The sequence below is a fragment of the Alligator mississippiensis genome, chromosome 5, assembly GCF_030867095.1.
Source record: "Alligator mississippiensis isolate rAllMis1 chromosome 5, rAllMis1, whole genome shotgun sequence".
NCBI classification, from domain to species: domain Eukaryota; kingdom Metazoa; phylum Chordata; order Crocodylia; family Alligatoridae; genus Alligator; species Alligator mississippiensis.
The window spans coordinates 120,408,092-120,433,092 of NC_081828.1; the positions used below are offsets into that span (position 1 = coordinate 120,408,092).

The window sequence follows — 25,001 nt, forward strand, 5'->3', positions numbered from 1 at the left end:
GCTGCTTATTTAGGCTACAGTTTTTAGGAGCTGCATCAGCTGGTACAAATGCAGTATGATGAGCTGACTGTCGCCCCACTAACTTGGGGATTCTAAAATCAAGGTACTAAGAATCAATACTAAAGTAATAACTTATTTTGATTCATCATATATGACCTGCATCTGTTTGGTTTTTTTTTAACCAGTAGCAAATATTGCCAGAGTTTGCTGGGTTTAGCGCAGAGCTTTGTGATAGAAATGCTGTTCCAATGGTTGCAGCTTCAGCTCCAGACTTTGGCTACCTGTGTTCTGCCACAGACTGCTGGTTTGGCAAGTCAGTTAGTTTCTCAGTGATTCAGTTTCCCTTCTGTAAATTGCACTTCCCTACTTCATTGAGGAGTTGTGAGAATCAAGAAAGATTGTATGGTAATAGAAGCCATGAGATACCTAAAGTAGAATCTCTGTACACACAGTTTATATAGTCCACAAGCCTGGTCAACAATCAGGAAAACCATGTTCTCGGGACATCACATGAAATATCACAAGATCTTGCTTGCTAAACACACAGACAAATGGATCCCATCACAAGGTCTGCCCTGTCAAGCCCCAACCTTAGCTAACCATATCTGCTTTCTCTGTTCTTGCTCTTGGCCTCAGAACTTCTCTTATAAAGATCCCATTACCAGACTGATTTCTGCCCCTAAAAATTCACACTTTTCTCCTTCAACTTTGTCATCTTCATAGCTAAACAACTCTACTTTCTGACTTAAATAAACTGTATCCACCTTTTTTCCCCACCTTTGACTCCCCTTCTATCTCTAAATAGGAACTCGCTGCTTCTTTCAAAGTTAATTGCTAAAACACAAAATGACATTTCCTCTCCCCTTAGCTTGACCTTCCCATCCCTCCTCCCTTCATATATTTCCTTCCCTTTTTTGTTCCCGGTACAGATATTTGTTGTCTTCCCTATTCCTATGATACCTCCGCTTGCCACAGTGACCCCATCTCAAACCGTATCCCATACTCTTCTGTTTAACCTTTTTAATCTCATCCTTTTCCCTGATAAAACAAGCATGACTTGGTATCTCTTCTCTTAAAATCTTACCTGCTTCTTAAAACTAGCCCTTCATCTTTGTTTCCTCACTAAGTTCACTGAATATACCATCTACAATTGTTGTCTGAAGTTTCCTCAAGTTCCATCCCAGATGCTCTCTAATCCACTTTCCCCAAGTTTATACTTACTACTTCTGGGCCATATCCCAGAACAAGTAATCCATCCTCATCCATCCAACTGCTTTTGACACAGCTGTGCTCCTCTTAAAATGTTGTTTTTTTCTTGCCTACCATGACTGTCCTCTCCTGCTTCTGACTGCTCTTCCAGTGTATCTTTTAGAGCAGGGGTGGGCAATTATTTAGGGTGGAGGGCTGCTTACTGAGTTTTAGCAAGCTGTTGAGGGCCTCATGGGTAGCCCTGTCCCTTGACAGGTGCCCAGCCCCCTTGTCACCATCTTGTGACCAAAAGTCCTGCCCTCTAACCCCTGACTTTTGCCACCAGAAATCCTTCCCCTTCCCCAAGAAGTACTCCTTTCAACAAGGGATTTTGCCATCCTGGAACCAGAAACATACCAAATTATATTCTAAAAACCAAACACCTACAGCACTCATTAAATTGGTTTAAAAAAATATTTTTGTCCTGATTTACATGCATTTGTGTAGTGTGTGTGTGTACACACACTCTTACCAGCGGGGCCTTGTGCTTCCCAGTCTGGCATACAGCCAGGAGCCACATGGTGCCAGAGCAAGGCAGGGGCAGGAAGAGTGAAATGGCTGGGGGTTTGGCAGGGGTGGGCTGCTCAGTCCTGCTGAGGGCTCCTGCTGGGTCCTACTGTCCCTGGCTCCTTTCAGCTTTGACAGGCAGCCAGGAGCAAAAAAATATAAATTTATTAATTTTTCTAGGGGCCCCACATGCCAGATAGAATAGCCTGGTAGGCCAGATCTGGCCCATGGGTCATATTTTGCCCACCCCTGTTTTAGAGGATTCTTTCCATGCTCTGTCCATCTTCCTTTGTGTAGGTCACCTGCTGCTCCTGTTGTCTTGAATTATTGTCCAGTTATTGTCTCCTGTTCAGCTGTTGTCCTGTTGCCATATTAAATTGTGATTTGTTTAATATAGAAAAGTAAAAGTTTAAATTATGGTTCATCCTGAATTCTTCCTGCTTCAGATACAAGTGTTAAATGTTTTACTTGGAGATAGACATCTTTCCTAGAAGCTTAATTACTAATTAGCCATTTTGTTTTGTAGAATGTTAACTGGAAGATATTCAGCAGATTCTAGTTTCTAAACAGTAATGGCTAGACTCCAAACATTATTTAACAATTCTGTTTCTGCTGGGGAGGGGGCAGATTATGCTGGGGGGAAGAGGGCTGCTCTGATTAGGGTTACCTCTATATTGAGGTTTTGTTAATAACATGTAAATCCTCTCTAAGTGTTTTTAGAATGTATTTAAAAAAACAATTAACTTGCATCAATTTGGAAATATCTAAATACAAAGAAAACACCAGCAGGAAGTGTCTTTGTCAGTGACTTCACCACCAATGTCTTTCACTTTAGGCACTGGACTGAGATTTAGAATTTTTAAGATTTCTTCCTACCGTTCTTAAAGACTCTCTTAGGGATCTTTGGCATGTCAAAGAATAGAGGCACAAGCAAAACTCAAATATAATAAAGGGCTTAGTCCATCTGTCTGTCTGTCCATAACACTCTTGGAGCACTCTGGTTACTGAAACAACCAATCAGAGTGCTCCAAGAGCGTTATGGACAGGAGGCATTGGCAACTTGGCAGAGCGCTACAATCACAGTGGGAATAGAAGTAATGGAGCTGCTCCCCTGGCCCTGCTCCCTGGAGGCGGCATGGGGTGCTGGATGATTGGGACAGCGGGACAAGCTTACGCCCTTCCCCCTCCCCCCCCTGCTCCTGGGAGGCAGCAACAGCTCGGGGGGTGGGGGGAAGATAGGGTTAGGTCTAGCAAGCTTCCCTTCCCCCTGTCATTCTTGATGGGCAATTCACTAGTCGTATAATAAGGTTATGATTTCCTTTGTCTGCATAGTGTACATTTAGACTACATTCTATGGAACAGTTTTTTACTATTGGCCCTGGTTGGTGCCTCTGCCTGCTACTGCAGTACATACACATAAAAAGTAAGAAAGTCTTAAAAGGATCCCATCTCATGCTCTCTTAAAGGAATGTAGCCACTTAGAGTTCAATGCCTAGCATTGGCATTATCTTAGTATAGCTCTCCATCACAATATCTTCATGTGTAGAGGAAGAGGAAAATGAACCTGGACTTAGCCACTGTAACATCAGAAATGAGAAGTCAGACTTCCCTGGGTAGAGTACTTATGGCTTTTGCCTCCAATTTAAAGCTGTCCTTGCCTTTTGGGAACTCCATACAAGATGATATGGAAAACATCCAGGTGCATCTCCACAAGTGCGAACATGCAGTTTGTGGCACCTCAAAGCATTTTGAGGTGCCATGAAATGCATGGGGCATTTGTGATTCTGTTCACAGTGCTCATTATTTCACCATATTTTTCCAGTGGCTCTGATTCTGTTCATCATACCAGTTTTAGTGTTTATACTGCTACAGCTTTATTAGCTTCAAAGGATTTATTTCCAGCATGGCAGCAAAATTAGAAATTATTTGCAATGTTGGGGGCAAAATTGGATACCAGGAAATCCTGGTATCTAAAAAAACCCACACCAGAAAAAAAAAACAGGGTGGCGCATGTGGCTGCAGCTTGAAACCAGAGCCTGGCCAGATAGGTTCCACTGCAGCCCTGGGAAGCCCTCAGGACCCCAGGTAAGACTGCTGGGGCCAGCTCACATCTTCTACCCCACCCAGGGCAATTTGATGCATGCCAGAGTGCACATACAGGAGCATACCCAGAGACAACTAGCAGCAGTACAAATATGTGCCGCTGCTATTTGTCCTAAGAGGGACACATGTTTCTGCTCACAGGGATGCACTCTACCTATTCTTTTCTAGAACTGAAATCTTCCCGCAGCTCTCCAGAGGAGGACTGAATCAGAAATAGTATTTGCAAAACACTCTGAAGGGAAGAGGTGCTAACTGTTATTAGTGAACTACTAAAAAAAATAGTTTGGATTACACACTTTGTAAAAAAACAAATTGGTTCTGGATTAAGCAGTATGCATAAAAAAGGAAAAAACAATATTAATTCCCCTTAAATTATGATGGCCCAATCTTTTTTGTTGCGATGATGAGCAAAACTCCCTTTACTTCCATGTAATGAGGACTGGGTTTGCATAGATAAAGGGAAGACTTCCTCTCATTGTATAGAGCAGGGGTTGTCAACCAGAAGCATATGTACCCCCAGGGGTACTTGGGAAGGCCTTAGGGGGTACACATGGGCAGGTTGGGACAGAGTGTTGCCACCCACCACCCCGTGCTGCCGCATCCCAGGAGGCCCAGAGGAGGAGGAGGGAGAAGCAGCTGCTGCCACCACCACCCCATGCTACCACCACAATGCATCTGGCTGTGTGCCACCCTCCCCCCCAGCCCCTGCTCCATGTCTGGCCACATGCCACCCCCTCCCTACCACCTGACATCTGGCTGCGGGGGGTACATTTGTTAAAAAGTTTGAAAACCCTTGGTATAGAGGACACTTCAGGAAATAAAACTGGCTGGACTTCACACTGTTAGGAAATCTAATTATAAATACATTTTTTTTTACACCTGTAATAAGTTTGCTTTTCAGTTTCTTGTTTCCCTTGCCCACACTCTCTCAAAAGTTTCTTGGCATACTGTACTACGACTATTTGGTGTCTCAATGAGTTTTCACATGCCTATAAAACATTCAGAAATGGCCCCATTAATGAAGGCTACAAGATTTAATGGACCATTCTGATGTAGCATTTCCCAAGTTTCTAAGCCTCATTGTGCAACCAGAGAATCAGGTTGTTTTGCTGTGATACACTTATCGGTATAAAAGTTTTTCCAAGTGTATTTAACAACTTGAAATGTTGATTTAAACCTCCTGATTAGAAGCCTGATATGAAACACAGAGACTATAATTCAATATATAATAGTTGAACAGAGAGATAAATATTGAAGCTTCTAGACAACAATACATGTCTTTTTTCTGTAAGAAATGTTAGTACAGTAGATTAAGCTTCACACATTTAGGGACATATTTCCAAAAAATTTATCTTACATTTAATATATTGTAGTTCACTTTGTTCCCTAGATTATAGTCCTGAAAGTTAGTATACAATTTATTGGTATGAGATATTTAGCCAAATTCTGCGTGCTTTACCTAGGTAGGTTCCATACATATAACTTTTATATAAGTAGTCGGTATTATAAAATAATCATTTGACAATTGTTACTGTATACAGAAATAACCCAGTCTTTTTTTATACTTTTAGTGTAGAGTCTAATGACAGTAATTCAAATATCAGTAACTACTGGTATATTTTGACTTATTATTGAGTATTACTACATGTTCAAAATATTGATTCTTTCTGGATTCTACAGCTTAATGTTTTTAAATTAAATTTATCCAAAATTTTGAGGTGACAGATGACTTGACTTGATGGGGGTTTTTTTCCTTTCATAAATTTCCAAAGGGTCTGATTCTGTTCACCATACCAGTGTCAGTGTTTATACTGCTGCAGCTTTATTAGCTTCAGTGGATTAATTCCTGACTTGCACCAATAGGAGATGAGAATCAGACTTGCTGAGTTCCATAGGAGTTTGCCAGAGTAGCCCCAAATCCTAAGGTGCCTAAGAATTGTTTCACATAGGAAAGCAGGAAATTAAAGATCAAGGAAAAAAAGATGAAGCCCTTTTGATACCACATGACTCCACGGATAGTTACAAAAAATGCAAATTAATACAGTGCAGTTTTGAAATGCCCGTGAGAGAGCAGGATATATTTTATTCTGCCTCCTCCATCATCAAAAAAAAATTACCAGTTATGGTTCCAGAATCCTTGTTGGTGTTAGTGATGTGAAGATTGAAAGAGCAAGAGAGAGACCACAGCTTGATTGTTTTTTGATGTCGGGTTGAGCTTCATGGTTTGACAGCTGGGGAAATCAAGTTGTGACTTGTAAACTGAGTAAATTTGATGTGAAAGTCATTGGAAGAGAGTAAGTGGGGAATACTAAGATGTCATTTTTCCTGAGTCATTTTTATGGCTGTACCCAAATTTTAAATGCAAAGTAAGGGTTCAGCCCAGTGATTAACTCAGGAACAAGATGCTGCTGATATATTAAATGACCTAATAAAATATTCTACCTTAGGCAACCTTTTGACTACATCCATTATATTATAGAGTAGCCAGTCACCCAGAGTAGGTATAATTCACACACAAAAAACTGTGTTAAAAATAATAGACAGGATGTGCCTGTATAGACTACCATACCGGAACTTAAAAAAAAAAAATCCACTTAAGTCAATAGTACTTGAAAATGAAGGGGGTGAGGTTTAAATATCCCATTTTTAATTCATCCTGATTTGTCTCCATTGTAATAGCAAATGCTGCTCAACTTCATGAGGTTCTCTTGGGTTACTGAGACTTGACATTTAAAGCCAAAGATCCTTAATTTCATTTCCATACAGTATTTGACAAGCATTTTTTCTTTAGTATTACAGCAAATGTTACTTAAAACATGATATATGTTTTCCAGATTGCTGTAGAAATAATTGATAGACTAAGCAAAAGATCCTGCCATGTTCAGTAAGTACTGTATTTACTCAAATTTAAGACAAGGTCCTCCTCCCTACTCAGCATCAGGGAACCAAATCTTGGATTTGAGTACAAGTGAAACAGCAACCACTATAACCCTGGACAAGGCCAGGATGGTTCATACAGCAGGCAGAGGGTACATGGAATAGGGGGAGCATGGGGCAAGGGGGTACCCAGTATCAGGGAGATCTCAGGGGAAGGGGGTGTGCAGTGCTGCGGGGAGCACAGGGAAGGGACACAGTGGACAGAAAGGGCACAGGTGACGGGTGTTACAGAGGGAAAGGAGCACAGGGAAAGGGTGTACTGAGCAGGGGAATCATGAAGAAGCAGAGAGCAGTGGGGAGCATGGAGAAGAGAGGTATGCAGAGCATCGGAGAAGGTGCTCCAGCCCCAACCCTGCCCCCACTCCAGGCTGAGGGTTAAAGCCAGAGCCAATGCTACTGCCTGACTTGGCCAGTTACTCCATGCCCCTGGTAGATCCAGAACCAGAGTAGCTGCAAAGGAAAGCAGGTAGGGGTGGGAAAAGCAGCAGAGGGGGACAAATGGCAGGAGAGGAAGACAGGCACAGTGGAGGGCAAGTAGCAAGATGGGGACAAGAGGCATGGGGCAGGATGCCTGCCCCTCAGCCATTGTTTTCCTGACACTACGTTCACCTTGGCTGGGGGGGCGGAACAGGGACTGTGATGAAATTTAAGAGGAACCTCCAGTTACTAGATCCTAGATGTGAAAAATTAAAACACATTTGTAATTTTCCAAGTCTATAATCTAATAAATGGAAGGTTGTCTTAAATCCAAAAGTCATCTTGAATTTGGGTAAATACAGTATTAAATAAATGTATGGGTTACTGGGTCTCTGAAATTGGTAAGCACATCAGATGATGTGCCTTTTTAAGTAAAATGGCAGTATTCTCACTCTTTACCATGTCTAGTCTGAAGTGTACTGAACTGTGAGATTTACTAACAAATTCTTTATATTGCATCCATATAAGGACCTATGAGTGTATTCCCCACAGCTTATTCTAAACTTCATAAAAGTAAAGTTTGCAAGACTGGAGAGGGGAAGATGTGATATTAACTATTGTGGTTAAGGATTATTGGATGTTCCCAATGCACTGACTAATACGAGGAAACCGTGTTTATTCTACCAAGATGGGGAGGAGAAGAAGTAGGAGGCCAGTCTGTTCTCTTTTTAGCAGAGGACTCTGCTAATGGGCCTGCCGGTTATCTTGCTTTCATATCTCTTTTCAGTATTCAAAGTTGATAAATATAATGTGAGTCTTTCCAGGGACAATAAAATTTTAGTTCAGTTGATGTCACTGGTTAAAATCGGAATAATTTCCAAAGGACCAGAATTTCATTCTATCCAACTCTTGGACTTGACCATCAAGCTTCAGGAATCTGTCAAGATATAGTAGGACCACCTAATTTTTTTTTATTGCAGTTTCACATGAGACACTTACTTTTTTCTTTTTTTTTTAAGTCAGCTTACTGGTTTGGAATTCTCTACAAGTCACTGGGCAGAAACTGAGTTGTCTACAAGTGTTCTTGAGACACTAAAGTATCCTCTATCTATGCTTTCCCATATATTTGCTCATCTGAAATAAATATTGGGCCAATATATATAACCTTGTAACACATGCAACTTAATTCCAAAAGCACACCTTCCTTGAGTTTCCAACAGGGCCAGCATAATCAGCCAGGTAGCACAGGCAGTGCCTTGGGCAGCAAATTGGGTGGGGTGGTAAAAACTGTGCACAAATTGGGGGCTGCCTCAGGAGTCTGGGCATGCCCTTACAAGGGAGGGTTTCACAAATCCTTATACCACTACTCATTCCCAACACCAATTCTTTATTTCATTTATTATTTTTCATAATCAATTCAGCAAGGAAATAAAAGAAAATCAGCATTTCATGGGATCAAGATCTAAATTTGCTGGTGTCTAACTATAACAAGGAGCCAGGAATGTCCTCTTACTTCAAGGGTGGCAAAAAGCTTCAGGGAGCCCGAGGTGCAGGGAGTTCCTTGCCAGGAACCAGGAAAGACTGGGCCATAAGGGATAAGCTGCAGGCACCCATTGCAGAGTAAGTGACTCAGCAATAAGGCAACAGGGCAGAGTGGCCTGGGCAGCAGACTGCTAACTGCAGTGCTGGTAGCACAGCAATAGTACTGCAGGACTGAGCTCAGCCTGAAGAAGGACACTGCTGCAGCAGTTAGCCCAGCCTGGGAACCTAATTGAGGACACCTGCAGTGGACCAAAGGGAGGCACATGACTCTCAGGGTTGTGGCTTAGTGGATATAAAAGCCCCGCACTGAGTCTATGGAGGGATCCTGACTCTGGAGAATACAAGGGAAAGTGTTCCTAAGCAGAGAGGCTGCAGGGGACTTCTAGATAGACTCCTGAGTTGTTGTGGGACTCTGCAAGTAAGGCATAGGGGGCTTGCAGGGGAAAATGACCAGGATAGGGGCAGGTTTGGGTTGCACTGCCAAAGAGCTGAGACTTATGTTTGGACCCAGTGTGAGGCAATTTGTGTTACAGCCAACAGGTTTATTCTTTTGTTCATAGTAGACCAGTGGTTTTCACTGGAACTAGCAGGGATTGTACGGAGATCCTAGTGATGCCCAAGAGGCATGTGATTACCTAGAGCCTTCCTGGGGTTAGGCTGTAGGCACAGACTCGTGGCTACTAAGATGTGGAAGCCTGAGACCTAGAGGTGTAAGACTAAAGCTGAGGGGGGGAAAGCTGAGCTCATGAGGGGCAAGACCAGAGCTCTCAAAGGGGTGAGTCCTGAGACCAAGAGAAACAAGACCATAGCCTCTGGAGTGAATCCTGAGCCCATGAGAAGTTAGACCAGAATCCCAGATGGTGACACCTGTATCCACAAGGGACATGACCAGAACCCTTGAGGAGTGAGTCCTGAGCTTGAGGGGTGAGACAGGAGCAGTGGTGAGTCAGTACCAGAACTAGGGCCCCAAGCTAAGGTGGGAGCAACATGGACTGAAGCCCAGAGGCCAGGTGTGATGCTGGAGGCTGAAACAGCACCTAGAGGCCTGAGGAGGGCCCACTGGGACTTCTAAAGACATGGAGGCCTGAAAGGGTCAGATCTTGGACTAGGGCCAAAGGCCCATCCAGACAATTAACTGGTAATATCTGCAAGGGATGGACGTGGCTGTTGGGGAGGCCAGAGGCCATGAAATTGGGGGTCTGACTTGCTGATCTGTCAAGGTCCCTTCTGACCCTACAAACTATGAAATTGACCACTATGCCTTGTGGTATGCTAGTGCACTGCTTAACAATGGACAAGAAGTTGATCTGAGTCCTGGACAGCCTTTTCCCAGGTTAAACAATTCTAGCAAGGCAGGGCAGGTGAGAGAGTGGAGGGGAGAAGAGAGAACTAGAGCACTTGACTTCCTCATTTAAACCTGGGACTGAATGGGGCACCCAGCCTAATGAATTTATGATCACTGTTCTTAGTCTAGCGACCAAACCTGCAATGTTTTGTTAGGATATTTTCGTCTATCTCCAAAACATAGTAACTTCTAGTCCATTGCTTCCAGAAGGATTATATGTTTCCTGCATTGTGATCCACCATGCCAAATATGTTCATTAAATCTAGGCAGTAAGCACTAACTGGGCAAATCTATATGTACAACTAATGCAGTGCAGTTCATGCAGGAATTTATTGCTCCCAGGCACAGAACTTGCACTTATGCCCAGGACCACATTACACTGAGCAGGGGCTGAGCAGCCTCGGCTAGTGGTGGGCCCCAGGGGTCAGATTGCCAGCCTAGGGCTGCTCCACCCCAGCTCAGCATGCTGCGGAGGGACTCACTGGGGCACAAGAGTGCTACAGTGCGGGCCTACCCAGCAGGCAGCCCCAACACTGAAGCACCCTCATGTTCCAATTGGTCCTGTTAACATGTACATATGCATTTTGCCACATGCAACTATGCCACAGTACGATAGTACTTGTGCTGGGCAGTACTATCCTATAGTAGTGTTAATTCCTGTGGCCTAATAGAGCTGCACTTGTAGACAGTGATGCTTTACTGTGGAGCTAATTGGTCAATGTGCCCACTGAGTATGAACAGCACTAGGAGCAGATATCGTCTGAGAAATTTGGATCTTGATTCATATGTTATGCTAGAGCAAAATATTTCCAACAGATTTCTCCTCCCCTATGACCCCTACCCCCCTACTTGCATCTTGACCATCTCACCATCTTTGAAGTTTCTGCAAGGTCTGTCCAGCTTGGAATCTGTCTGTTATACAAATACACCTAGCCACATTCCAGTGCAATAATACAAGGCCAACTTTCTAGTGGTTGAGATGCATTTTTTTTTTTTTTAATTCTAAGTTCAAGGAGAAAATCTGTGTGCACCTTAGATTAGCTTGTGATGACAATATCCAGTGCACCCTTGTGAAGAAATAGTAATTGGATTAGGGAGTAAAAACAGGGTTAGCTTTTAGCTTTCATTTCATGTTAGATTTTCACAAAGTAGCATGCCAGGATGAAAATAGAAGCTTCAGAAAGATGACCTGCAGGAAAAAGTATACCACATGCCTGGATTCTACATTTACTTTCACCAGCATTGTAATGATTTCTATTAAATTATTCCTTATTAAATCTGGTGTCAGAGCAAAGTCAGATCCACAGTAACATTAGGAAGGTTATCTTAAAATTGTCATTAAAAGTGCATATGTAATTTTTGGACCTGAATTCTACTTTCTGTAACCTCACTGATTTTCAGCTGGTCTGGGATCTGGACACTTTTTGAAGAGATCATTGTAGTGTAAGTGGAGCTTCATAAAGGAACCTAATTTGCTGTGATGCAACAACTTTCAGGAGATTTAGTTGATATACCAGTTCTCAAGTAGCTGACTACTGACTGTTTTCTCAATGCAATACATAACAGAACTCTGAGGTATCTTTTCTTCAAGGTTCACTGTTAATTAGTTTTATATGGTTGACCACTGAATCATGCAAACAGATTAAGATTCTGCAAAAATATGAAGAGCTTCTCTGAATGCTTGTACCCTGAATAAGTTGAAGAGGTAAGAGGTGAATCTTGTAAGTTCCAATAATTGGGTAAGATGGGATAGATAGGTTGACACGTCCTGTCTCTCATATGGAATTGGGGACTATAGCACAGAAGGTCCTGTAGGGTAGCCAAGCACAGGGGGGAAGGACATCAAAACCTATGTTTTCTGTTGTTACTTGAATTATCCATAAAGCCAGGCCCCAAAAAGATACAAGTTTGGGCTGAATATAAAGTGTATACTTTATTTTGGGTAGAGTAGGAACTGCAACTGTTTGGTGGCATCCAAGTCCCATGGTAGCATATCTGCTCTGTGACTGAAACTTATTTTTAAAGAAGTAATTATGAGTGGAAAGTAATCAATGTTGGAAGTAAATAATTGGAGGGGTAATGATTTCTGCTAAAATTTATGCAACTACTGGGGCCTGTAAAAAGTTGTACAAGTGTTGACTATTATGACCCTATGAATTGTGATGCCTCCATTAAAAAAACCCCATCATCTTAAATTGATTTATGTTTTATTTTTTCCTTTTTTGGTTAGTTGAAGAACATAATTTGCTTTGAGGAAGTTGGGATTTCTTCCTAATTAATAACTTTTAGGTTCTTACAGCATATTTACAAAGACATTCAAATATCAAGAAATGAATACGGTGAACTGACTTTTTTGTTTTTGTTTGTTCTCTTTTTTTTTTTCCCCTCCTTCTGTATGTGTGTAAAATAGCACTTGCCTTTTGATACAAAATCTAATGTGCACTGAAATTTTATGTAATTTTCTTTTTGTTCCGATACAAAAGATTGAAACTTTTTTGGTTAGAAAGAAAAGACAGATTGTTTGACAATGTTTATATATCCATGGCAACAGAAGACAAATATTAAACTTAGCCAACAATTTTTTTTGAAAAAAACCCCCATGCATTCATTTACTGTAATCATTCTTTTCTGAAGGTATTCTGCAACCGAAGCCTTAATTTTCTGGGAGGTCTATCCAGCTCAGAAACCCTTCTGTTATGAAAATAGGACTAACTACATTCCAGTATAATGATAATACATAGCCAAGTTTCTGGTGGATAAAATCCATTTTCATTCTGAATTTAAGGGGAAAAGTGTTTTGCCTGTGGCCTAGAATAAAATTAGCTTGGGATGATGATACCCAGACCACCCTTTTTGAAGAAACAGTGAAAAAATAGTTAAGCAGTTTTGTCCAATTTGTGTTCATGGTTATAGTATGAAACCAGTAAGACATAAGGAAAAAGTAAATCAACTTTGAAAAGTGCCTTTTTCTACTTACCAACCCTTAATGCAAACAGCTGAAAGCAACTCTAAGTGAACTGGCCAATAGCAAACTCCTGTTGTACAGGATTAATTCCATCAAGGAAAGCTGGCAGAGGCAGATCTCTTAATTCTTTCCTGCTGTAGTGGCACCTGGCCCAAGGTATTAGGGAAATGGCAGTAGCAGACCAAAAGTGAGGGTGAGCAGAACAGAGCTCTACTGTGACAAATCCTTCATTAATGTCCCTGAGCTCCCCTGTAACTCCAATGTGCACCAGACTCAGAAAACTAGACCCAGCTCCATGACAGCTCCTGGATCTAACTGAGAATTCAGCTTTCTGTATGCTACATTGTCTCCAAGTGTGTCTGTGTGTGTGTAATATATATATTATTTGAACTACTGTATCAGCTACAGAACTCTGGCATATACTGTATACCTACACACAGTACAGCCTGGGCCCTACTCTAAAGAGTTTTATGAACGATAGGGACACACAAGTCCCAACTGAGTTTTGCATCCCTATGGTTTTCATATTGGTGCTATAGGGTCTGCTTTGAACTATTTCCCATTCTGCTGAAGCTCATTAAGGTAAAAGTGAAAAGATCAATAGCTTATTATCTTCCTTTTTCAGCCAGCATCATGCCATACTACAAAACTCCAATTAACTAGAACTTCCTTAGCCATCTCTTCCTTAGAAGAAAGTTAAAAAACAAAAAACAAAAACTAGCATCACATGTGTAGTTGTCAAATGACTGTTCAGGATTACTGAGTATGTCAAATGCAGAGATTTTGCGACTACTACTTGAGGAACTGGCAGTCATAAAGAACATTTTATTTTTTTTTTTAAAGTATCTCGAGGCCTCTTTGAAAAAAATTGCTGCTTGGATAGACTGAGGAAGTGTTTCCTGAATCTTTCACACTGGGGTATGGGCAGCCAGGTCTGAGAGACTTGGGGATTGAGGTGCAAAACAGGAGAAGCAAACAGAATCCAGGGACAAGTCAGGTCAGGAAGCCAGGAGGTCAGCCCAAGAGTGGGGTCTAAGAAGAACTGATTCAGGAAGCCAGGAGTTCAGGCAGAAATCAAAGTCAAAGAGCACACTGGGGTCTGGGGTTAGATTGAGCCCTGGTGCCTTGACACTTTTTTCCTTCCTGCACAAGGGTTTATATGGAGGGGAAGCAAAGAGGCATATTTGACACTATGTAACCACTCTAGTGACAGAGTGGCCCTGCTGAAGGCTTCAGTCTAGCCTTGCCATGTCTGGGTGGTCAGCTGTGGAGTAGCAGGTCTAGATGAGTGGCCATGGTGACCAGGCTGAGGCCCCAGGTTCAAAGCTGTGGCCTAACAATCCAGTAAGACCAGAAATGTATCCAGGATTTTATGAAGGGGGGGGGAACAAGGGATACAGGAGCAGTGAGTGTTGCTACAGATATGGTTGCACACCCTGCTCTCAACCCAGCCCTGCCACCAGGACAGGCAGACCATGCTGCAGGAGCAGCAGTGGGGGATTTTTGCAAGTCCTGAAAGCAGGTAAGCATTCTCCCCTCTTCTCTTCCCTTCCCACACCTGTCACTGCCCCTGCTACTCTTCCCACTGTCCTGAAGGCAAGGAGAAATCCAGAGCTACTCCATCCATTCTGCAAGGCACCTGGATGGTGATGGGTAGATGGATTTCCCCTTCTCTGCACCTGCTTCCTGGCTGACTGGGACCACAGAGGGGAGGACTAAGCAGTACAAGGGAACCCAAATGAACCTGGCCCCCACATAGCATGACTGGGGTGGAATATTAGGTCCCCTGGCCCCACAGTGGGGTTAGCAACAGTAGTAGGTGAAAGAGGAGGGAACATGCCTCTGACCATGGAGGGAAATGTCTGGGAAGGGGGCATTAATTATCTTCTTCAGGGGCTTAAATCCCTGGCTGCTGCTCCTCCCACATGGTGAAAAAGGGGTGGGTGACAATGCAACTGTACCTTATCTGGATCCTGCCCCGACTTTAAAACAATAGCTCTCTCTTTCCCCACATTGACTTGATTCACATACAATTGAAATAAATGTCATACAAAATCAAAAGCTCTGCCTTTTAATTGACAAGAACAAAATTCACTGAGGAGCTAGAAAGAGTGTTCAAGGTACTTTGCTTCATGATAGACCCACCAGTGGATTGCCTCTAAGGTTCTGTGATCCTCATATGCCAAGCAACCCAACCAGGGATCCAGGCCAGATACCCTTAGGGTCCTGCCTTGCTTTTGATGGAAATGTATTGTGGATGTTTCAAACAAAAATAACTGGGACTTAATGAAATGGCAGTCTGAAAAATGTTAAACCACCTCTGCTTTGTGTAATCACTTGCACTGAAGCTAATCGGCAATTAATATAGAAAGGTACCTACTTGGAACAAGTAATTGATGCACTCTCTGCAAGTCACAGAAGGATTGGCTTCCTTGTGGGCTTTGTGCTGTTTACTAAGTGCAAGGCCAGATGTTTTCAGTAATCATCAACATTTCTATTGCCAAAGTAGAAGAACAGTCAAATAGTTTTAAAACCAAGAAAGCTACAAAACTCCAGGTGCTTATAGCATACTCTTCACTGAGCATAAAGTGATCACAATGTCCAAAAAGCAATAACTGCATCATGAACTCCATTTTTCATTTCTCTCTGTGTAATATTCCTTAAGGGGAAATGTCAAGCTAGGCCAACAATCCCATATTATACTAATCAAAATCCCACTGGAGCTTGAAAGTTTTTTAACTGGACCTTCAAGTAGGGGGAGTCAGGAAGAGAAAAAGGAGGAGATAACATCATTGGAGCTTAAACCCTACACTTACAGGAAAAATTATTTTATTTTTTTTAAATAATTGTTGGTCATGGCAGTGTTGAGTATAAAGGCAAGGGGGAACATGAGATTCAGCAAAGTACTTACATAAATGTTTATCTTCAGATGTGAACTATACCACTAATAGGGCTGTGCAAAGCTTTGGATCATAATTTGGATGATTCAGAGGCTGAATCTATAAATCTGAATCAAATTGCTGGAAGATTTAGGCTTTCTGAATCAATTCAGAGCTTCCGATTTGGAAAAGATTCAGAGATTTGGCCATAGAGTATAACGGGGAAGCAATGAAATATCTATAACTTCATTGTTTTTTGGCTGATTTGGATTAAACTTGCAGGGATGGTAGCCTCTGCTGACAGCATGAGGTGTGCCAAGTTTCAAGGTGGTAGGTGCAGGGGGGTTCTGTGAAACTGCACCTCAATGTCTTCAAATTAAAACTCATGTTGTGTGTGTTAAGCCACAGTGGGGTGAAAACTGCAGGGATGGTAGCTCTTGCTGAGGCCAAAAAGCATGCCAAGTTTCAAGGAGATAGGTGCAGGGGATTCTGGGACACTGCATCTCAAGCTGCTGACAAGCAAACTCATCATATAGGTGACACTGTGTGTGTTAAGGCACAGGCGGTGAAAACTGCAGGGGTGGTAGCCCCTGCTGAGGCCACAAAGCCTGCCAAGTTTCAGTGAGATAGGCACAGGGGTTTGGGGGAAACTGTACCTCAAGCTGCGGACAAACAAAACTCGAGACATGGGTGACACTGTGTGTTAAGGTGCAGCAGGGTGAAAGCTGCAGACCTGCTAGTCCCTGTTGAGGCCATGAAGCCTGCCAGCTGTCAAGGAGATGGGTGCAGGGGTTCTGGGGCCCTGCACCCCTAGCTGCTGATGGGCAAAATTTGTGTCGTGTGTGCTTGTGGGACTGTGTCTGTTTTGGGGCACAGGGTGGGGGGAAGAAACCTATTGCAGGCCTGGCTGCTAAACTACTGTGTTACCAATCAATCCTGATTCACTCAGGAACCAGCTCAATACACAGCAGCTAGCTCCTAGATAATGAGTTAATGAGCAAGGATTAACACCTACAAAACCACAGACTAAAGGAGAGGAAAGAATCAATACAGAGCTGGGAACTGTTTCTGGCCCGAGACAGAGACAGTGAGATGCACAAGCACCCATGTTGTGAGTTTTGTCCATCAGCAGCTAGGGGTGTAGGGCCCCAGAACCTCCCTGCACCTCTCCTTAACAGCTAGCATACTTTATGGCTGCAGCAGGGCCTAGCAGCCAGGCCTGCAATAGGGTTCCCCCCGCCCCCCAGGTACCCCAAGACGGACAGTTGCACAAGTACCCGTGACACGAGTTTTGCCTGGCAGCAGCTAGAGGTACAGGGCCCCAGAATCCCCTGCACCTATCTCCTTGAAGCTTGGCAGGCTTTGTGGCCTCAGCAAGAACTACCATCCCTGCAGTTTTTACCCTACTGTGGCTTAATACACACAAGTGATAGGAGTTTTAATTTCAAGACTTTGAGGTGCAGTTTCCCAGAAACCCCTGCACAAACCACCTTAAAACTTGGCATGCCCCATGCTCTCAGCAGAGGCTACCACTTCTGCAAGTTTCATCCAAACCAGCCAAAAGACAACAAAGTTATAGATATTTCATTGATTTCCCCATTATACTCTATGGCAAAATTTCTGAATCGGTTCCGAATCTTCCGAAGTGATTCGGCTGAATCGAATCTGAAAAACATTTGGATCTCCAAATCAAATCTCTGGCATCCTAAGTATCCTTCTGAATTTTAATTGAATAGTGGCTAGGTCTGTGTGAATATTCACACAGACCTAGCCACTAAGTTTATGATCCCATTCTTAAAGTTAGTTGAATATTGGGCGAACTGCTAATTCCCCTGCTCACATCATCTCTAGCCTCCAAATAAATCTGTTTTTGAAAGTTAATGAAATCAAAAGTAAACTTTATCTCTAGACAGGTTTCCCAAAACTCTCTATCCTAAAGTGAATTTACTGTCCCATATATCACAGGTAGCTTAACGGACAGTATTTCAGCATTGGCAGTAGTGCGTCTCATTCTTTCCAAATAACTTTGAATAATTCTTATAGGAAACCGATTTTTTTTTTTTTAAATGGGTCCAAGTGCTGTCAAATAGCCTTTAACTTTTAATGTTACATTGGCCTAAGCTGGAAATCAAAATTCAAATATCTCCACTATTTGGAAATCTGGACATTTCAGTTTTAAGTACTGCTGAGTTATATAATAAAAGTTTCTGCAAAGAATCCAAAAAGCTCAGACAGCACCTCTAGCACATTGGAGTAAAGCCAGCAACCTGTACTTACTATACTTCACAACAAAAAAGGAAAGAGAAACTGGTAGCAATGGATGTTGGGATAATTTTTTAATAAGAGTACCAAGGGATCCTTAACGTTCACACAGAATGCTCCAACCTTGGCTTTCAAAATGTCAGTTCAGATTCACCTCTTTGTTCCAGTCAGTGTACCATAGCTGGCATGGAATTCATACCCAGGGGAGAGCAAAGCATTTTTTCTATCATCATCATCCCCTAAGGGTCTGCTAAGAGGAGTAGATTTATTCTCCAATGAGAGTTCCATAGGAGAAATGCCCTGAATTGATACAAATCTAACATACCTGCTGCTCCAGCCATGTTCTTTACCTTGTCAAAACTTCCCACTTTTTGCTGGAAAAGAGAAAGGAAAAATGCAGTCATTTTATTCAATAGTAAATACTTCTCTGAGCAAACTTCCTACCTTCCTATCAAGGTTACTCTTGGTTAGGATCTATATGCTAATGGAAACCAGGACAGTCACTACAGTAAGTATAACTAAGAATCTGAAAGACCCAAGTGCAACAAACTTCATGGAAGTCAATTCATCTATCTTAGAAGGCCAAAAGTCTTGGTTGTTCCTTTTGGGATACATATTTTAGGTCCCAGGAGCCTGGAAGACAAATGCATTCCTGCTTTAGCTCCATTAATTCCAGGCCAGTTAACACCACAAATGAATTTGTCCCTAAATATTTCAAACCTGAACTTTGAAGCAGTCTCCTGGCATGCAGAGCAGGTAGAATCCATGCTCTGTCCTTTCTCATTGTTCCTCCCACACCTCTGTTCTTCTCTCTCATCTCCAATCTTATTTATTTTTTCCCATACAGTTAAGCTGTAAGTAGCTGATAGAATGACGATGATATATAAGGCTGTTCCATTCTACATCTTTTACATGGGTGGATGGGTCTCTGTAATTGCAGCCTGTTTTAATCAATTGTTCTCAAAGATGTGCTTTTTTTTTTTTTCCAAATACCTATTTCCTATTTACAACTAATACAAGCTTTAAATGCACAAAAGTACTTGTAATTTTTCATTTTTAATTTGAATATTTTTCCCCTGGAGGAGTTTGTACTTTTCATGAATTTGATTTTCTTAGTCAATGCTAATAAATGTCCTTTTGTGTCCTAGTTTTTCCTCTAGGGAAACCTGTTAAGCATTTACATTTGAAAACAATATTTCTCATTAAGTTCAGGTACTGGAAATTGTATAAAAATGTCCGTTGTTCAGTAAAGATGCAATTCAGTATCCATTGAAAGATTCCTATTGATGTCAGTGACCTTTGGATTAGGTTGCAAATTATTACAGAGTTTGGATTTATTTGATAGTACTCTTTCTGAGTCAAAAATTCCCTGAGTATCAATATCTCAGGAAATACGGGTGGAACATTTTTCTGAACACTGTAAATCTGAAGTTGGATAGCTCATGTAATTGCTTCAGTATATAAAAGTATATTCTTGAGCAGCAGTGACCAGAGGGGTCAGCAAATGAAATGGGGAATTAAGAAGTTTGTGTGGACTGCTTTTTGGATAAGTGTTTGTTTCTTTGTGTGTAGGTTGGTGGTTCATTTGGTTGCAGTTTGTAGATTTGAGAGTCTGTTTGGGTATCCTATAAGTAGGACAAAGGCCTTTTGGTTGAGAGATGCTTTCTACCTCTGACCAATACTGATAAACAGTTAACAACTGAAACTAAGTGGGAGAGCAAGGTTGACCAAGACAAAAGCTTAAAGGCCAAATGGCCAACAACCAGGCCAGTCAGCAAACAAGCATCAGAAAATAGGGGTGCTCAAGTTGGAGATGTTAAGGAGATTTGAATACAATGATTGCTATTGAGGCAGCATGGGACGTGTCCAAAACAATGCAGACAACGATGATCACTGAATGCAAGAGATGCAGCATGTACATTTTCCTTAAGTGCATAACTGACAGAACCTATTTATGCATGGAGAATCACCTAGTGCTCACAGAACAGAAGATCTAAGGACAACAGATGCAGTTGAAGATGGTGCTGAATTTCAGATAGGAATTTGAAGGCATGATGGAAGAAAGGAGAGAGGTGGGTGAACGGACAACTCAAGATTTGCATATCCGTGCTAAATAAGAGGATCTTGATATCAGACTGTAGGCTAAGGAAGGCAAACTACAGAAGCACATAATTAGGCAGAGAAAAAGACTTGCTGATAGAGCAGAAACAACTGAGGAAGAGGTTTGTTGCACTGGAGAGCATAGAAGAGAAACAGGGATAACAGATATTGTGTTGAGGAAGAAAAAGGCAGTTATTTCCACAAGAAGAGAAGAAGAAATGATGGAAGTAACCAGGGGCTGTAGCATTCAAATGAATGAGAATGTTATACAGAACACTGGAAAAAAAGCAAAGAACAGAAGGGAGAGAATCTGAGATTCACACTGACACGAAAAAGAGGCAGGTCTTTACTACTGGGGACTTAGTGTTAGGAACTGGCACACCTATCAGCAGAGTAGATTCAGAAAACCACTGGTGTATTATCTGCCAAGTATCAGGAAACAGGATATGGGCATGGGCTGAAAAAGATCTTGACTGGATGAGGAAAGTCCCTAATTGTTCTGCATCTTGGGCTATATGATACTGCCTGTTCCCCACTGGAACAGTTCAAAGACAGCTCTCAAACAGGTTGAGTGCTCTTCAGTAGAATTCTTTCACCCATTAGAAAAAGTAAGGTAAAATGTAATATGAGAGTGATAGAACAACAGATAGGAAACAGATTTGTCCTTTGAGAAAAGCTGAGGATGTTTGACTGCTGGGAGACTTGCAGAAAAAAAACCTCTTCTGAACAGATGAATTTTACCAGAATGATGAAGGTAATAACCTGCTGAAACCAAATGGGTGTGAGTGCCAGTTGAAGAGCAAAGATTGGAAGAGATTTATGGTAATCACCATGCCTGCTTATAATATTCAGGAAAATAAAGGAAACAAGAATACAGTAAGGTGTAAATGACTAATATAGGATAGTAAGATGGTCAGCAAGGAAAGAATATTTTACTATTGATGAAAGCATTGAAAGGATGGTAACTAATTCAGCTACAAATCTGGGCAAGGCAACAGAGGAAAAAAACTGAAGCATTTCTATAGTGATTCAAGGAGCCCAGCAACAGTATAAAGGAAGTAAAATTTCTGGTGCAAGATATGAAACTGGATGGTGTAGAGATGACGGTTACGGTGGAATATTGGTTATGACTTGAAAGCATGTATTAAGGGGTATTCACTCTACAGCAAGTATAGAAATAAAGCTAAAGTTGGAGGGTAGCACTATACATTAATGAGGTAAAATGTAAAGAAATAAGAAGTGCTGAAATAGAGTGGGTGTTCATAAACTAGTTACCAAGATGTAGAAGGAGGGAATGGGAATTTACTGAACGTCAGCTGCTTTGCAGCAACTGTCTCATATTGCTTTCATCCACCACAAAATGAAAGCATTCACATAGGTAGTTACTATGGAGCAGCTGATGCAGGCACAACTGGAAAGCAAATGCTAAAAATAATGTTGTTTTGGAATGTGATATTAAACAGATTTCTTCATCAAATACTCCCTGAACCAATAAGATCTGATGCCACTTCAGACCTAGTTTTAGTGAAGCCATTATTCAAGAGCTCGTAATACAAAATAATCTTGAATAAAATGATTGTAAGTTGATTCTATTTAAATTAAATAGAATAATAAGCAAAAACAGATGAGTAGCAAGATTCAAATTGGCAGCTTGCAGCATGTTAAAGCAACTAGTATGTAAAGTCCATTGGACTGAAGAACTCAAGGACTTGAATATGGAGGAGGCGTGAAATTTCTTGTGCAAAAAAATTCCAAATGTGCAAAAGCTGTCTCGAACATACATCCTCAGTAAGAGGGGGGACACACAGAAATCTAATAAGAAGGGCTCCAGACCTAGCTGGGATAATAATAATCTCGGAGTATTTTAGGAATAAATAGGGAGCTTACGAGTAATGGAAAAGAGAACTAATTGGTGAAGAAAGCTTTGTCGCAGAAATCAGGAAGTGCTGAATAGGACCTTGCAAAGACAGTGAAGGTATACAAAAAAAGCAATTATGAAAGAAATTGAGCCACTGTGCAGTGAAGATGTCAAGATTAAGACAAGCTAAATGTGGTTCAAAAGCTAAGTTAATACTTTATCCCAGTTTTTAAGGTGGTGATACTTAGCATGGAGGCCAAGACAAGGTGACTAATGGCAATGAGAATATGGAAATTGCACCATCACAATGGGAGCAGTGCACAATGCTGTCTGCTTTATCTGTTTAAACACTTGTCTGTTTAACCTGCTTAAATTGGGACAACTGGGCAATCTGCCTGAGATTTCTGAGACAACTAGTGAGTAAAGTATCACATATCTTGCAGTAAGAATTTTTACTACCCACTTCAATTTGGTAGGCATGAGCCTCATATCAGAGATCAGCAAGCATGTAGTACCTGAACTTAAGAAAGGGGAACAATGGAACCAAATACCAGTAGACCCTTTAGTTTGACTTCAGTAGTATGCAAGGCTTCAGAACAAAATTTTGAAGGTAAGAACAATTAAAGACAAGGAGGCAAATAGAAAAGGGGAGAAAATGAGGCATGGCTTTGCCAAAGACAAATAGTGCCTGACTAAAAAAAATATTTTTGATAAAATACCGGTTTTTTTTTTTTAGATCAGTGGTGTCAAACTCACCTCACCCTCTGGACCCAGTCTGGATTGTGGGGTCCTTTATGGGCTAAATTCAGACCTAGTAGTGGTGAAAAAGGAGGTGGCAGAGCAAAAATGGTGCTGTGTCAGCACAGATGTTGCTCAACCCCCTTCAGCTGAAGGCCATCCCTGTCAGGGGCCCATAGTCCTCAATTTTATGGTGGGTCCCACTTCCTGCTCACTCCACTGCAAAATTCCTTGACTCACCCAGGAGGCAGAGGGATGTAACCAGCCTGTAGTCTGTATGTTTGATACCCCTGTTCTAGCTAAAAGAAGTATTATAGTTAGAGCCATAATGTGGGCAGTCCCACCTGTGCAGCTATACACAACACAAAATTACTAGGCTGTAATCTGAGGAGCCAACTGGTTTCTATATGGTGCAAGTTTGCACCATGCTTCAATGCCCCAGACTTGCTCCGCACACACAAGCTGTAGAATCAGAAGCAATACAACTGTATTAGTGCGGCACAGTGCACAGGTTAATTACTGACAGCTAACTCAGTTCTTCAAGAGCAGTGTCATAGCTGGAGATAATGCTTCTAAACATATCAAAGGCTTGTTAGAAACATTCTGCAAATTAAGTAACAAAGGTTGTAATGAGCTTTTCATCAAGCAACAAAAATAGCAAAACCAGGTTCCTGCATCCAAGATTCTATGACAAAAAGAAGAAAGACTAAGAAAATAACATTTGTGAAAGCAAATGATGATGGTTGCTTGCTAAAACCAAGAGAATTGTTCAAGGTACAAATGGAATGAGTTGATTGATGTTCTCATTTCTGAGCCAAGGTGCAGATTCTAGGTGTTTTCCAATATTGCATTTAGAATTTGATTTTTCTCATTGAGGAAAAAACTTTAAATATTGTCTGTTTCTGACCTGAAGAAATATTCAGCAGACCTTACTTTTAAACACCGTCCTGATATAGACTGTTTTGAATTAGCCACTGAAATTGAGAGCTTCACATTACAAGCAGCTGCATCAAATCCAGATCTACAGAAGGCAGCACACCTCTGCTGTTAAATTTAACACATTAATGATCATTGACTGCTTTGCATCCAAATATAGAAATTGTTCTCTATCTTTCTGATATTTTCAGTGACTACTACATCTTATGAACGTGATCTTAGTAAACTGAAGCTCATTAAAACTATCAGCCTTTACCCTCCTATCAATTAAGCAGGCATTAGCTAGCAAAATTAACTTCAGAGATGTTATATGACTGACAGATTTGCAACTGTAAAGGCAAGTGCAGTTGTAAGCCATACTGGGGGATCATCTCAAGCAAGTACATGTTTATAACAAGTTGGTTTTTTTTAAGTCTACTATTGTCTAACACCACAGTATATAGTATTCAATAAATAGCAAATTATTCTTAAATTGCACATTTTTCCACAACAACAACAAGTTTAGGTATTATTGAAAAAAACCTTAAACTATTGCTATAATATATTGCTCTAGTAAGGAGGTACATTTGTGAGCCTTATGATAAGGCACAAATGTCTTACCATATGACTCTGTGTATAGACCTTATCCATCTAGACTTCCATAAAGCATTGTGGGTGTCTATACACATGCTTCAGGTGGGGGGTGGAGGGAGTTTTAAATAGAACAGCTATCCGAGAGCCAGTCTAATTAAAACATCACAGCCTCACATGTATTCAGTGTCCTGTGTTTCAAAATGGCCGTGTCAGTGCTTTAGCTAGAGCTTGTTTGACGAGTTTTAGTCAAAGTGCCTCATCAGCATTTTTTGAAATGTGGGGCACTGAATACACATCATGCTGAAGTGTTCTAATTAGAACGCTCCAGGAGACTTGATTAATCAAGTCTGCTCTGACCCATTCTAATTAAAATGTGTTGGAGCATGTGTATAGGCACCCTATAGTTTTTTGTTTTTTATTAAGGTCATTAAAGGGATCATGTGACGTGGCCTGTGACAACAAAAAACTTGATTAGACCAAGGAGGGTCCCTTCCTGGGTTTTCTCCTCTATTTCCTGTATACCATGAAAGATGTTGGAATTAGGACTGAAAAAAGCAACAGCTTTATGATTTGCTACTTTTTTTTATTTTC

The 25,001-nt window shown here is 41.4% G+C and overlaps 1 long non-coding RNA gene across 1 annotated transcript in view; it reads right to left on the minus strand.

Moving 5' to 3' along the window:
* The window catches only part of LOC132250656 (uncharacterized), a 51,452-nt gene extending 26,954 nt beyond the window's left edge, over positions 1–24,498 (minus strand). The window contains exons 1-3 of the long non-coding RNA XR_009462259.1: positions 24,438–24,498; positions 18,531–18,579; positions 15,445–15,558 (exon numbers count right to left, since the gene is read on the minus strand). This is a non-coding gene — a long non-coding RNA (uncharacterized LOC132250656). The remainder of the gene's footprint in view (positions 1–15,444; positions 15,559–18,530; positions 18,580–24,437) is intronic.
* Between the last annotated feature and the right edge of the window lie 503 nt (positions 24,499–25,001).